General features: G+C 47.2%; 1 pseudogene; it reads right to left on the minus strand.

Annotated features, from left to right (window-relative positions):
- Positions 1-10032: 10032 nt before the first annotated feature.
- On the minus strand, positions 10033-12121 carry LOC123067794 (cysteine-rich receptor-like protein kinase 10; annotated as a pseudogene).
- Between the last annotated feature and the right edge of the window lie 367 nt (positions 12122-12488).

Consider the following 12488-nt stretch of genomic DNA (forward strand, 5'->3'; position numbering starts at 1 on the left):
TTGAAGATACCAATGCTGATGGCGGTTTCATTTCTTGGTTCTCAAGAAAAGTAACTTTTCTAACTTTATGTTACTTCAAGTTGATCTTACTTGCCTGTAATGCTTCCACTAATGAACTAGACAATTTCCTATTAATCTTGTAGGCATATCAGGAGGTTGATATGGACGCCAAAGTGAGAGAAGTAGCCAAAGGTTTTGAATACGAGGCCAAGTCATTTAAGGCTTACGACATGAATGGGTATCGCTTCCACACTGATAAACACACGTGTGAGAGGCCCAACCGAAGGTCAATAAATAGTGCGGTCTATTATCTAGGGACAGATGCACGTCACTACTATTGAACCATCAAAGAAATTTATGAGTTACAGTATTGTGGTTTACAAGGAGTGAAGCCCATCGTATTCAGATGCAGCTGGCTCAATCCTGAGAAAGTGAGACGAACCCCTAGTATTGGCTTTGTCAAAGTTGAACGAGCATCGAAATATGCAAGAAATGATGTCTATATTATGGCTCAACAAGCTACACAAGTGTTTTTTCTCCCATACGCGTGCACATCTACGGAATATATCGACCTCTTGAAGTGGGATGTCGTGTACAAGGTACCCCCGTGTATCGAGGTACCTACCCCAAACAAGGACGATTACCATATAAACCCTAGCATATACGAGGGAGAGTTCTTTCAAGAAGCAGACACTGACGAAGACGAAGATGATGCAAAGGAAGATGATGGCGTGCATCACAAACATGATGTTATGGAACATGAGGCCATGGATGACATGGAAGTAGATAATTCAGAGGACGAATACGAGGATGTTTCTGACCCTCGAGATTTGCATTACTTATGCGATGGCACATGGAGCTAGATGAGGATGAGTCCCCCCCTGAAGACTTCGAGGATGAATGTATGAACGGGCGTGATAGCGATGATGAAAGCCCTGATCCAAATGTTGCACCTAATATTGACCCTTATTTCTAACAACTCCATGTAATCGTGTGAGAACTCTATGTATGTGTTTCACAAGTCTATGTATTCGTCTGTGTAACAACTCTATGTATTCGTGTGTGTAACAACTCTATGTATTCGTGTGTGCAACAACTCTATGTATTTGTGTGTGTAACAACTATATGTATTATTGTGACAATTCCATTTATTCTTCATATGTGATATATTTATTGTATTTACATCAAGTTGTATCATCTATACTAACTAGTTTGTTCTTCTTTGTATCAGGTGATTGAAACATGAGAGGTAGCAAGAAGATTCCAAAGGAAAGTTTGAAAAATAAAGTGAATGATCTGTACAATGATCAACCTGCTCGACCGGTGAAAGCGGTGGCCGCTCCTTCATCAGTTGCCACAACCGCCAAGAAGGCCAACGGATTGGCGGGTCTAGACACCCGTCCGGCAAAACGTGTGAAACAAGGTCGAGTACCACACGGGGGAGGAGTAGGAGGCGAACGAGGAGGGGGAGTAGGTGAGGCAGTAGGAGGAGGCGGACAAGGAGGGGGAGTAGGTGAGGCAGGAGGAGGAGGCGAACAAGGAGGCGGACGACGAGGGGGAGTAGGTGAAGCAGGAGGAGGAGGCGGACGAGGAGGGCACTACTAGGAAAGGGCTATAGATGATATGGCCACTAATGACGCACCAGACATGTGGTGCGCCATTACTATATACTAATGGCGCACCATGTGTCGGTGCGCCATTAGTAATATATTACTAATGGCGCACCTGGTGTGTGGTGCGCCATTAGTAGTTTTGAAAAAAAATAAAACAAATTGTTACTAATGGTGCACCGTGGTATAGTGCGCCATTACTAGTTGACATAGTAATGGCGTACCACACCCACCATGCGCCATTAGTAGTTTTGAAAAAAAAATGAATTGTTAGTAATGCCGAGCCCCACCTCCCCTCGCCGCCCCCTTGCCCCACCTCCCCTCGCCCCGTCGCCCCACTGTCCCAACCAGCCGCTGCCGACGCCACCCGCCACCGCCCCCTGGCCCTACCGCCCCTCGCCCTGTCATCCCCACCACCCGCCACCGCCCCGGCGCCCCGGCGCCCGAACGGCGCCCCCCTGGTGCCCCGCCGCCCGCACCACCTGCCCGTCGCCCCCTGCGCCCGCGCCGCCCCCGGAGCTAGGCTCGCTGCAGCCCCTACGCCCGCGCCGCCCCCAGAGCCAGGCTCGCCGCGGGCCCCCTGCGTTCGCCTCGCGTCCCCCCCCCCGGAGCCAGGCCCGCCACCGCTGCCCTAACCGCGGCCGTCCACCACCACCCCCTGCCCCCGGAGCCAAGGTGAGCATTTTTTGTTTTTTCTACTATTTTTCTTTTCTGTTTAGGTTTAATTAGGTTATTGATAGGTTTAGGTTAGTGGTTGGTTTAGGTTAGTGCTAGATTTAGGTTTAGATAATTAGAAGAAGAAGAAATTTGAAAAAAAGAAGAAGTAGAAGAAGAGAAAAAGGAAAAAAATGAAGAAGAATAAGAAGAAAGTTGAAAAACAGAACAAGAAAGGAAGAAGGAGAAGAGGAGGAGGAGGAAGGAGAAGAAAGAAAAAGGAGAACAAGAAAAGAAGAGAGGTGGAGAAGAAGAAGATGGAAAGGAAAAGGAAGAATGCATCATTGTTTAATTGTAGAGGCTGATGATCGAAAAGTTGACCTTTCTTAGGAGTAGCATCTTCAAATAAGCAACCCTTCATGTCTTCAAATAAAATAACAGAACAACATAACTCAGAACGGTAATATAACCAAGAAATCATAAAAAACATTAAGACAGTGGAAACTACGGCAAGGTTTTGACATCACTAAACCCACCCACATGATTGAAATAAAAAAACATAACTCTGCATATGCAAAGACAGAAGGCATAACAAAGAAAAAAATCATTATAAAGAAACTAGTTGCTGACATTAAGCTTGCACATTCAATAGGTCACACCTTTACTGCTGAGCCGGATATAGCGTTGGAACTCTGTTTTGGGGTCACTGCCATACTCCATGACATCATTGGGCTGATGGTTCTGAACCTGTAGAAAGCAATATAATTCATACAGACATAATAAAAGGCTCAAGCAACACTCCAGAATTAATTGAACATGGGGAGGAAATTGTCAGGGCCAACCTTGGGTAAATCAGATATTGCATCTTCGAGGACGAGAGCTTTTTTCAAGTGTTTATTTGCTGCTTCCTCATAAGCAACGAGACATCTCTGAGGACAGAACATCATTTTAGTAGGATGTAACAATCATTAGTCTTCGAGAAGAATGATATTAAATAACATAGTGGCTTGTGATGTATTTTCGTATCGAAAATGCATTTGGCACTAGTCCTTGCTTAACAACATCATGGGTGGGAAGTGGGAACTTCGGAAGTGGATTGGTGTAGTTGATTATCTTATACTCAAAATTTATGCTGCTATAATGTTGTATGATAATGTTGTAAGGGTACTAATTGGTCTCTTCTGCTGCTTATCAGAGATGGGGGGAAGTAGCCACCGCCGCTCTGCCTCACCGGAGTACGAGTTGGATGCTTTCGAGTTCTTCAGTATCATACTTGGGACTTCAGTATCAGCCACGAGGCAGGTATATAAAATGAGAGATCTCCCATTCACCCATCTCATTATGATAACTCTGTTGTTTGCTACATCACTCCTTGTCCCAAATTGCAGAGGCTGCTTGACACTTTTATGAACATGCTGGGTGAAGATCTGCCAGATAATATGAAGCTTCGACAGGCCGGCAGCGGGGTTCGCAGGTTGTGGGACCTGGAGTTGGTGATCGAGGAGGGCCACATGTACCTGTGCCATGGATGGGAGAAGTTCTATAGTGCCTACGACCTGCGGACCTGGTAATTTCTTCTCTTCAGGTACGACAATGATGCCACAATGCTCATCATGAAGGTTTTCAACACGACTATGTGTCCCATGCGCTACGCTGACGACGAAGGTGCCAGTGCGTTCTGCCTCTTCTTATTCCTCTACATTTGGCTTTGTCTCACATCGATTGTTAACGGTCATTTTTGCATTTGGACAGGCAATGGGAGTAGCAGCAGCGACACTGGTACAGCCAAAGCAGCAGCGATTATGGCTGTAGCAAAAGCAACAACGATTTTGGCTTTAGCAAAAGCAGCAACGATTCTGGCAGCAGCAAAGACAACAAGAAGGGTGATCCGGACAGGAGTGTGGGAGAAGAGGAGCATAGTGGGGATGAGGAGCTGCAGGATGACGATGGGCATCAGGCTGAGGATGACCTAGCGCTGGTGGTGGCTGACCAAGGGCAAGAGATGGTGGTGGCTGACCATGGGCAAGAGATGGTGGTGGCTGACCATGGGCAAGAGATGGTGGTGGCTGGGGATGACCTAGCGATGGTCGTGCCCGTCCTGCCTGAAGGTGGCCTCGCGATGGTGGTGGTGCCTGACAATGACCATGCACCGGTGGTGGCGCCGGCGATCCCACAGCTGGCATGACCACGCCAATTGTGGTAGAAGACTACATCCCACAGCTGCCTCCATCGCCTCGCCGCTCTTGGCTGAGGAAGGAGAAGGAGAAGAACAATGAGAACCGAACTATGTCAGGTATGTCAGATCTCCAAAATTATATATATATACTTAGTTACCTATGTTATCTCTAATATGCTTAGTTTCCTATAGGTTAGCTCCAAAATTACTTATGTTAGCACAAAATGATCAAGTTTACATAATAAGCTTATAGTCTTCTTCTTATTCTTCTTATTCTTCTTCTTTTCCAAAATGACATAGGTTAGCTTCATTTTACCTAAGTTGGCTCTAATATGCTAACTTAGATAGCTTATATGCTTAGTTTCCTATAGGTTAGCTTCAAAATAACTTATGTTAGCACAAAATGATCAAGTTTACATAATAAGCTTATAGTCTTCTTCTTATTCTTCTTATTATTCTTCTTATTCTTCTTCTAGTATTCTTCTAGTGTTCTTCTTCTTCTAGTATTCTTCTAGTCTTCTTCTTCTTCTTCTCTTCTTCTTCTTCTTCTTCTTCTAACTTCTTGTTTATCATTTTGCAGATTTGATTTAATTCACGGAAGCTTGCATGGATGGAGTGCTTCTTTTCCATTTGTGTTTTTATTTTGCATCAATGTGAAACTTTTGTGAATTGATGGATAACGGTGTTGGATGAACAATGTGAAACTTTTGTAATATGTAACGATGGAACTATGTGTTGGCTATGTATGTATATATGATGAAACTTGTGTGTTGGATATGATTGTTATATGGATGCTTGTTGTATATATATGTGTTGGATATCTCATATGTGAAATAGTGACCTGAGATTAAGAAAAAATGAAAAAAAATTAAAAAAATTGTTACTAATGGCGCACTTCTATGTGGTGCGCCATTAGTATACCAGATACTAATGGCGCACCTGTGGGATACTAATGGCGCACCTGTGATGCACCATTAGTATACCAGATACTAATGGCGCACCTCTGGTGCGCCATTACTAAAATATTCTAGTGGTGTGGTACTAATGGCGCACCTGTAGTGCGCCATTAGTAGCCAAAAACAGGTGCGCCATTAGTAGGCCTTTTCCTAGTAGTAGGGGGAGTAGGTGAGGCAGGAGGAGGAGGTGGACGAGGAGTACGTAAAGCAGCCCGGAGTAGAGCACCTCTTTCTTCTCCTCGACCCTCTGATGCAGTGCTTCACCATGCTCAGGAGGAGGAAACAGAGGATGGGGATGAGGCGTGTGAGGAGGAGGACGAGGAGGACTTTGCGGAGGAGGTGGTGGAGGATGAGGAGGAGGAGGTGGTGGAGGACGACGCCGCCAAGAGGAGGCTGGTTGTTCGTCAGGTTTCTGAGGGTGGGGATGGACCCTCACGGGTGACAGAGCACCACGAGGTGAGCGATTCGCAACCGAGCGGTTCGACTATCAGCACTACTTCCAGAGGGAAAGTGTGGCTGCGTGGTCAAAGCTTCTAAGACGTCCATATGTGCATAGAGACGTGTTGATTAAACCAATGGGAGAGAAGTAAGTGGTTATCTCGACTCATCCCATATAAATTGTACCTTTTGTCATTTCCTCACATATAATATGACTTCACTCTTCGAAATGCAGAAGCTTAGTAAAAGGTGGTGAGAGGCGTCTGCCACGGTCGCTGAGTGGCATCATTGGGGGTCTTTGTAGGTTAAATTATCCTGGATTGGTCACTTTGCCGAACGGTATCATTGAGCCAGCTTGGTCATGGGATCACTACAAACTTGCACCGGATTTCCTGGATATGCGTTAGAGGGTTTTTGATAACAGAGCCATGCGAGTGGTCAACAATTTCTGGGTAAGTCCTTTCAAACACCTAAATGTCAATACCAAAAGGTTTAAATTTGCCATAGTCATGATTTAACCCTTCTCACATGTATGCATGTTTGTAGGATTTCTATATATGCGTTGAGGGTCAGAAGGATCGTGCAAATGTGGTGGTTGAGAATATTGCCAAGAAACTAGTCCATGACATGCACTATGAGGAGCGCGTCCGGTTAGTGGTCAAGTATCATGCGGACTATCTCAACCATAGGATTTCCAAACAGGAGGCTCGAGGGACGCATCTTTCACGGGAAAATTACTTCAAGGCAAGTGATGATGGATGCTTGCTATTTCCTACACTACGGCAAAATTAGAATCCTTACTAAGATGTATTTGTTTAATTTACAGGTGATTCCTCGGTGGTGCGTTGACAAACGTCCGTGCTGGGAGAAGATCGTCGAACGGTGGACAGATCCAGGGTGGTAGGATGAACACAAAGTAATATCTGAACAGCGTAAGTTGATGGGGGGTCAAGGACACTGTCAAGGCAACCTCACCATCCCAGGTGTCGTCTCAAAACATGTAGGCAACCACATCATTTTCTTTTCATCATGTTCTCTTTCATTTGTGAGCATTCCCTTGATTGTTTGGATCACTTTCTTTTGTAGAAAGAAGACACTGACAAGGATATCACTTACTTCGAGGCATGGACCATCAAACATACCAAAGACGACAAGGGCAGGGACCCTCTCCACCCGGAGATGGATTGGATCAGCTCTAAAGCCCGGTCAGATGGAGAGAACTACACCAAAAAATTGAAGGAGACGTACGGTCCTGACACTGATCCTCACGTGCTACCGTTTAACCCTCTTGTGGCCATTGCCGCGGCAGGCGGTAGACCGAATGGCCGGATGGCGGTTCACCTTGATTCTGTCATAACCTCCTCCCTTCCGAGAGTCAACACGCTCCGTGCTATGAGTACTGGCTCTACTCCTACCGTAGAGCGTCACGTACCACATTCCCTGAGCATTATTGAGGATATCCAGGTCAGTGCTTCTTCATTGATCCTTCATGGTCCTTCTTCATTGATCCTTCTTCATTATTGAGGATATTTGCCTTTCAACATGAATGACATTTGCATTGCCATATTGTAGACTCGGCTGATTGACACCGAGAAAGAACGAGATGAAAACCGGGCCAAGTTGAAGGAACAAGATGATGTAGTGAAGTCTTTACAACATATGGTGGCCAATCTTTATTCCATGCAAGGCCAACTAGTGCCAGAGATGCCACCAACGCCAGAGTGGAACATTGTGAGTTTTTTTCAAACTATTTCTATCACCATTTTTGGCATTACCATATGCATTCATCTCACTATTGGGTCAATCCATCACAGCTCAACCCATCACAAGGGTCGAACAATGTTCCGGTAGTTCCACCTCAAGTTGGTGGAGTTGGGGCAACAAAGGGAATGATGCCTTCTAATGTTGATGTTATCACTCCGTTTGATGGAGTTGGGGCAGCAAACGAAATGATGCCTTCTAATGTCGATGTTATCACTCCGATCTCCAAAATCGCGTGAACTTCATGTTATGTTTGAAACTGTTCCTTGTATGTTGAGAACTCTTGCATCTTGAGACTTGTAAACTTGTGGTCTATTGCTTTGATGCACTATTGCTTTTATGTGGAATGTTTTTCAGAATCAATCATTGCTTCTTTTGTTCAATGATGCCTATGTGTGACATGTTCTATGTGTGATGAACTATATACTGCTGTTGTATATGTTTCACTGTAGGAATGAAACAGAAACAGGAAAAAATGGCTCCTGGGCACACCGTTGCCGAGGGCGGCTCTCGGCAATGACTGTGAAACTGGACCAGAATGCACCCTTTACCGAGAGGCCTCTCAGTAAAGGATAATAACCTGTAGCCCTCCTGGCAACTTTACCGAGAGGCCTCTCGGTAAAGGATAATAACCTGTAGCCCACCTGGCAACTTTACCGAGAGGACTCTCGGTAAAGGAAAAAGAATTGTCGACGGTGACTCTCGGCAAACTATTTTCACGGCTTTTAGGAGAAGTGACGTGGCCCTCCCCTATTGGCCGAGTTTGCCGGGAGTCACACTCGGCAAATATAGAGTTTGCCGAGAGCGGCCCTCGGCAAAGTTGGCTCTCTTTGGCTATCACGGCACTCGGCAAAGATGGCCCTCGGCCTGTTCGCCTGGTCCCACGTGTCAGGAGCTGACACATGTCAGCCACCTACTGGCTGTCTTTGCGGAGAGGGGCACACGGCAAAGATGGCCCTCGGCATGTTCGCCTGGTCCCACGTGTCAGCCACCTACTGGTTGTCTTTGCCGAGCGTGGCGCCCAGCAAAGATGGCCCTCGGCCTGTTTGCCTGGTCCCACGTGTCTGGAGCTGACACATGTCAGCCACCTACTAGTTGTCTTTGCCGAGCGTGGCACTCGGCAAAGATGGCCCTCGGCCTGTTCGCCTGGTCCCACGTGTCAGGAGCTGACACATGTCAGCCACCTACTGGTTGTCTTTGCCGAGCGTGGCACTCGACAAAGATGGCCCTCGGCCTGCTCCCCCTGGTCCCACATGTCAGGAGCTGACACGTCTCAGCCACCTACTGGTTGTCTTTGCCGAGCGTGGCACTCGGCAAAGATGGCCCTCGGCCTGCTCCCCCTGGTCCCACGTGTCAGGAACTGCCGTCACCGTCTGCTATCCGTTAGCTACTTTATTTTGCCGAGTGGTACTGTTTGACTCTCGGCAAAGTCTTTGTCGAGTGCCCGTGTTCTGGCTCACTGCAAACTCCTGTTTGCGGAGGAGGTGTACGTCGGGTGGCTTTTGCCGAGGGTGACACTCGGCAAAGGCTTTGCCGGCGGTTTTCGGCCCTTTGCGGAGTGTCCGTGGCACTCGGCGTAGCACAGAATTCCAGTAGTGCACGTGCCCCAAACTCTCCTACAAACTTACTCCAGCAGTTCACAACCCTTCTCGCCCCATGCAACAGGCAGTGCCCCACTCCCTTGCAACAAGTCCTGCAGTCCTCGACGTTGTTGTAGCAACTGCGCTGGCAGTCACAACATCGTCGAACGGGTCGCTAGCAACAGTTGCACATGTTGGGACCCACGGTATGCTACTCTAGCGCCAATAAAAATTTCTACCACGCAACCAAGAACAACTGCTGGAGATAGATCACGAGGTCAGGTTTTGTCACTAGATGTACAGTCACCGCAACAAAAGTAGTGTTGGTGATGCTTGTAGACGGTCAACTAAGTCTCGGGTAGTCGATCTCGTGTAGCCTTGAATCTCCTATTGATACTAATGCATGGGTTGAGCAATGACTATGTTTTACAAATGCATCACATTCAGATACTAAATCTGCTACTTATACATAAGCAGTTACTTATAATAGTGCATATCCGGTTACTGAATCTACTTATTGAAATTGCTACTTACAGATATTCAGTCAGTTCTACAAACTGAATATGCTTCTTCTACAAGTTCTTTGCATTCAAAACATGAAACTGAATTTATACTACAAGGCATTTTCATTTAAATTTGCTACCTAATGCATGGGTTCAGAAAATGAACAAATGTAATTAATAGATCTATTGCTAAATTTACAGGAAAAGTTGGTACATAACCTGCATTGGAAAACCATAGAAATTTCTTCTAGTTGAAATTCCTTCAAAAGCCACGCACTTAATAGGCCTCATGTGGTGCAACATGCGTTTGGGTTCAGAATCCTCAAGCACAAAAAATAGGGCACCACAATGGTGTCAGGGGTCTCCTGCATCCACAACACCAACAATAGTTTTAATCCCTGATCTCACCTAAATCAAAAAGATCAATATATCCCCAATTGCACTAACCCTAATTCAGCAATAACCCTAACCCTAGCCCAGGAAGAATCCTAACCCTAGCAATGAAAGAACCCCAACCCTAGCCGTGGGCAAGAAAATAACTTACCCACTGCCCCAGGTCCATGCTAGTGATGTCGCAGTCAGAGTCTGAGCTCAATACCCCGTCGTTCCAGGAAGTCATGGCGGAAGGGAGGCAACCACTATTGTCGTCCATGGTGGCGTCGAGCTAGGCGGAGCCACAGAGATGCGTGAGAGCAGGAGGAATGAGAACACATGAGTGAGGGAGAGAGCGACGCTGAAACATTGGACCCAGTGCTCAGGTAGTTTGGCCTGTAGTAGGGCAAGAAATATTGAATGGGGAATCTCACCCCCTTCTTTATCATAAAGAAAAGATCTATTTTAAAACTTCTTTAAAAAGAAAAAGAAGTGCCTCTATATTTATATTATAGATTTATCCACTTAGATGAATAAATATTGTTAATGAATATGTATCACAATCCATCTCGAGGTATTTGGATCAATACCTATTCGGTGGATCTTTTTTTTTTCTCTGCCAGGAACCAGATTTGAACTGGTGACACGAGGATTCCAAAAAACGGCAGCTAAATTAAAGTCATCTGACCTGACAGGCCACCATAGTACATTGTCCGAGCCGTGAAGGTGAACATCGAGGCTGCTGTTGGGCATCAGCTCATAGACCAGGAGGAGCTCGCCGCCGGCGTGGCACCAGCCAACGATCTGCACGAGGCTGCGGTGCCGAAGCCGACTTATGACCCTCACCTCAGAGGCGTACTCCTTCCTCCCCTGCTTGGAGCCCTTGGACACTCTCTTGATAGCCACCTCAATTCTCAAATCCTTCAAGAACCCTTTGTACATTGAGCCAAACCCACCTTCCCCGAGTTTTCTGTTGTCTGAGAAGTTGTCGGTTGCAGCTGCCAGCTCGCGGTAGCGGAATTGCCTGGACCCAGTCCCTAATTTCCTGAACTCGTCTTCCATGGCCTCGCCGTCTCCTTTATTCACCCGGCAGGGAGTCGTCTCTTGTCGGTGCAAAAAGAGCCGCACTGAGATGCTAACGCAGATCAAGACTAGGACGGAACCAGTGACCGCGGCACACACCGCCAAGATGAGCCGTCGTTTTGGGCGGCGCTGAGGCAAGTCAGCTGCTGATGAATGCACAAAAGAGAAATTGAGATTCAGCGGTACCGTTACCACGTCTGAAAATTGAGATTCAGAAGCACGTTTGGAGGTCGACCTGCAGACCGGATGTCGATTGGATCGGGTGCGTATGTGATGTAGCAGCCGTACCTCCTGTCGTTAACGACGGTGGCGTTTGCACTCATGCTCGGATGAACGAGATTAGTGGATTACTAAGGCAGCTGGTGCACTCGGTCGCCGACAAGTCCATGGAGCACTGCACCAGGCCGTACATCACCTGGGAGTCGCCGTGCTCGTCCACGTATGTCTGGCTCCGGGTGGCAAACCGCCGCGGCGACCCAGCGGCCTCCGCCATGAGCTGGGTTACCAGATTCCACCTCGTCTCGTTCATGGCATCGCCGTAGCTCCCGGGACGTATGAAGTTGAACCCACCATGGAACAAGTCGGCGTGGCCAGAAAATTCCTCGTCTGAGTAGCGCTGATAGCAGCAGTTATACATGATGGCGGCCTGCCGGCTGTACGGGCACCCTTTGGTCATTACGTACGACGGCGCCGCCTTCAAGCAGAGCTCGCACTGTGTGCGCTCGCAGTCGACGTAGCACATCGCCTGACCATATACCCTGTTGGGATACTTGCCGTAATTGGTCTCGAAGAAGCTGCCATTCCGGATCGCGCCGTCACGAAGGTCGTGGAGGAGTTGGTCGAGGCTGATCTCGTAGTCACTGCCGTCGGTGTAGTTGTTCTCCTTTGAGCAGAGGGACGCTGCATCAAACGGTGTCTAGTCAGCAGCACCACCAAGTACGGCCACGGCCAGGAGCAGGAGGACAGGGTGAAGGTGGCAAGGAGCCATGGCTGGGCGCGCGGTCCGAGTGTGTTTCTAGCTTGTCATGTCACTGAAATTTTGTGAATTGGCACTAGTGAATTGGGAGATGAAAGTCACTTAATTTATACTCCCAGAGACTAACCATGCATGTGAACTGCAACACTGGCAAAACATACTATATAATTATTAATGACAGGATATTAAACAAAGCTCCAACATTTTAGATCAAAATCAAAGGGAATTGACAAACAAGCCGTAGGAGGACACTCCAATGCTCGGTTAAGCATTGCTTGGTCAGGATAATGTATGCCGCTATTCCGGTGACGGATGCAGCAATGCTGCATATGATCTCGCTCTGGTTGCTTTGCTACTGAGAAGGTTAGTCACGTACACT

The sequence above is a fragment of the Triticum aestivum genome, chromosome 3B, assembly GCF_018294505.1.
Source record: "Triticum aestivum cultivar Chinese Spring chromosome 3B, IWGSC CS RefSeq v2.1, whole genome shotgun sequence".
NCBI lineage: Eukaryota > Viridiplantae > Streptophyta > Magnoliopsida > Poales > Poaceae > Triticum > Triticum aestivum.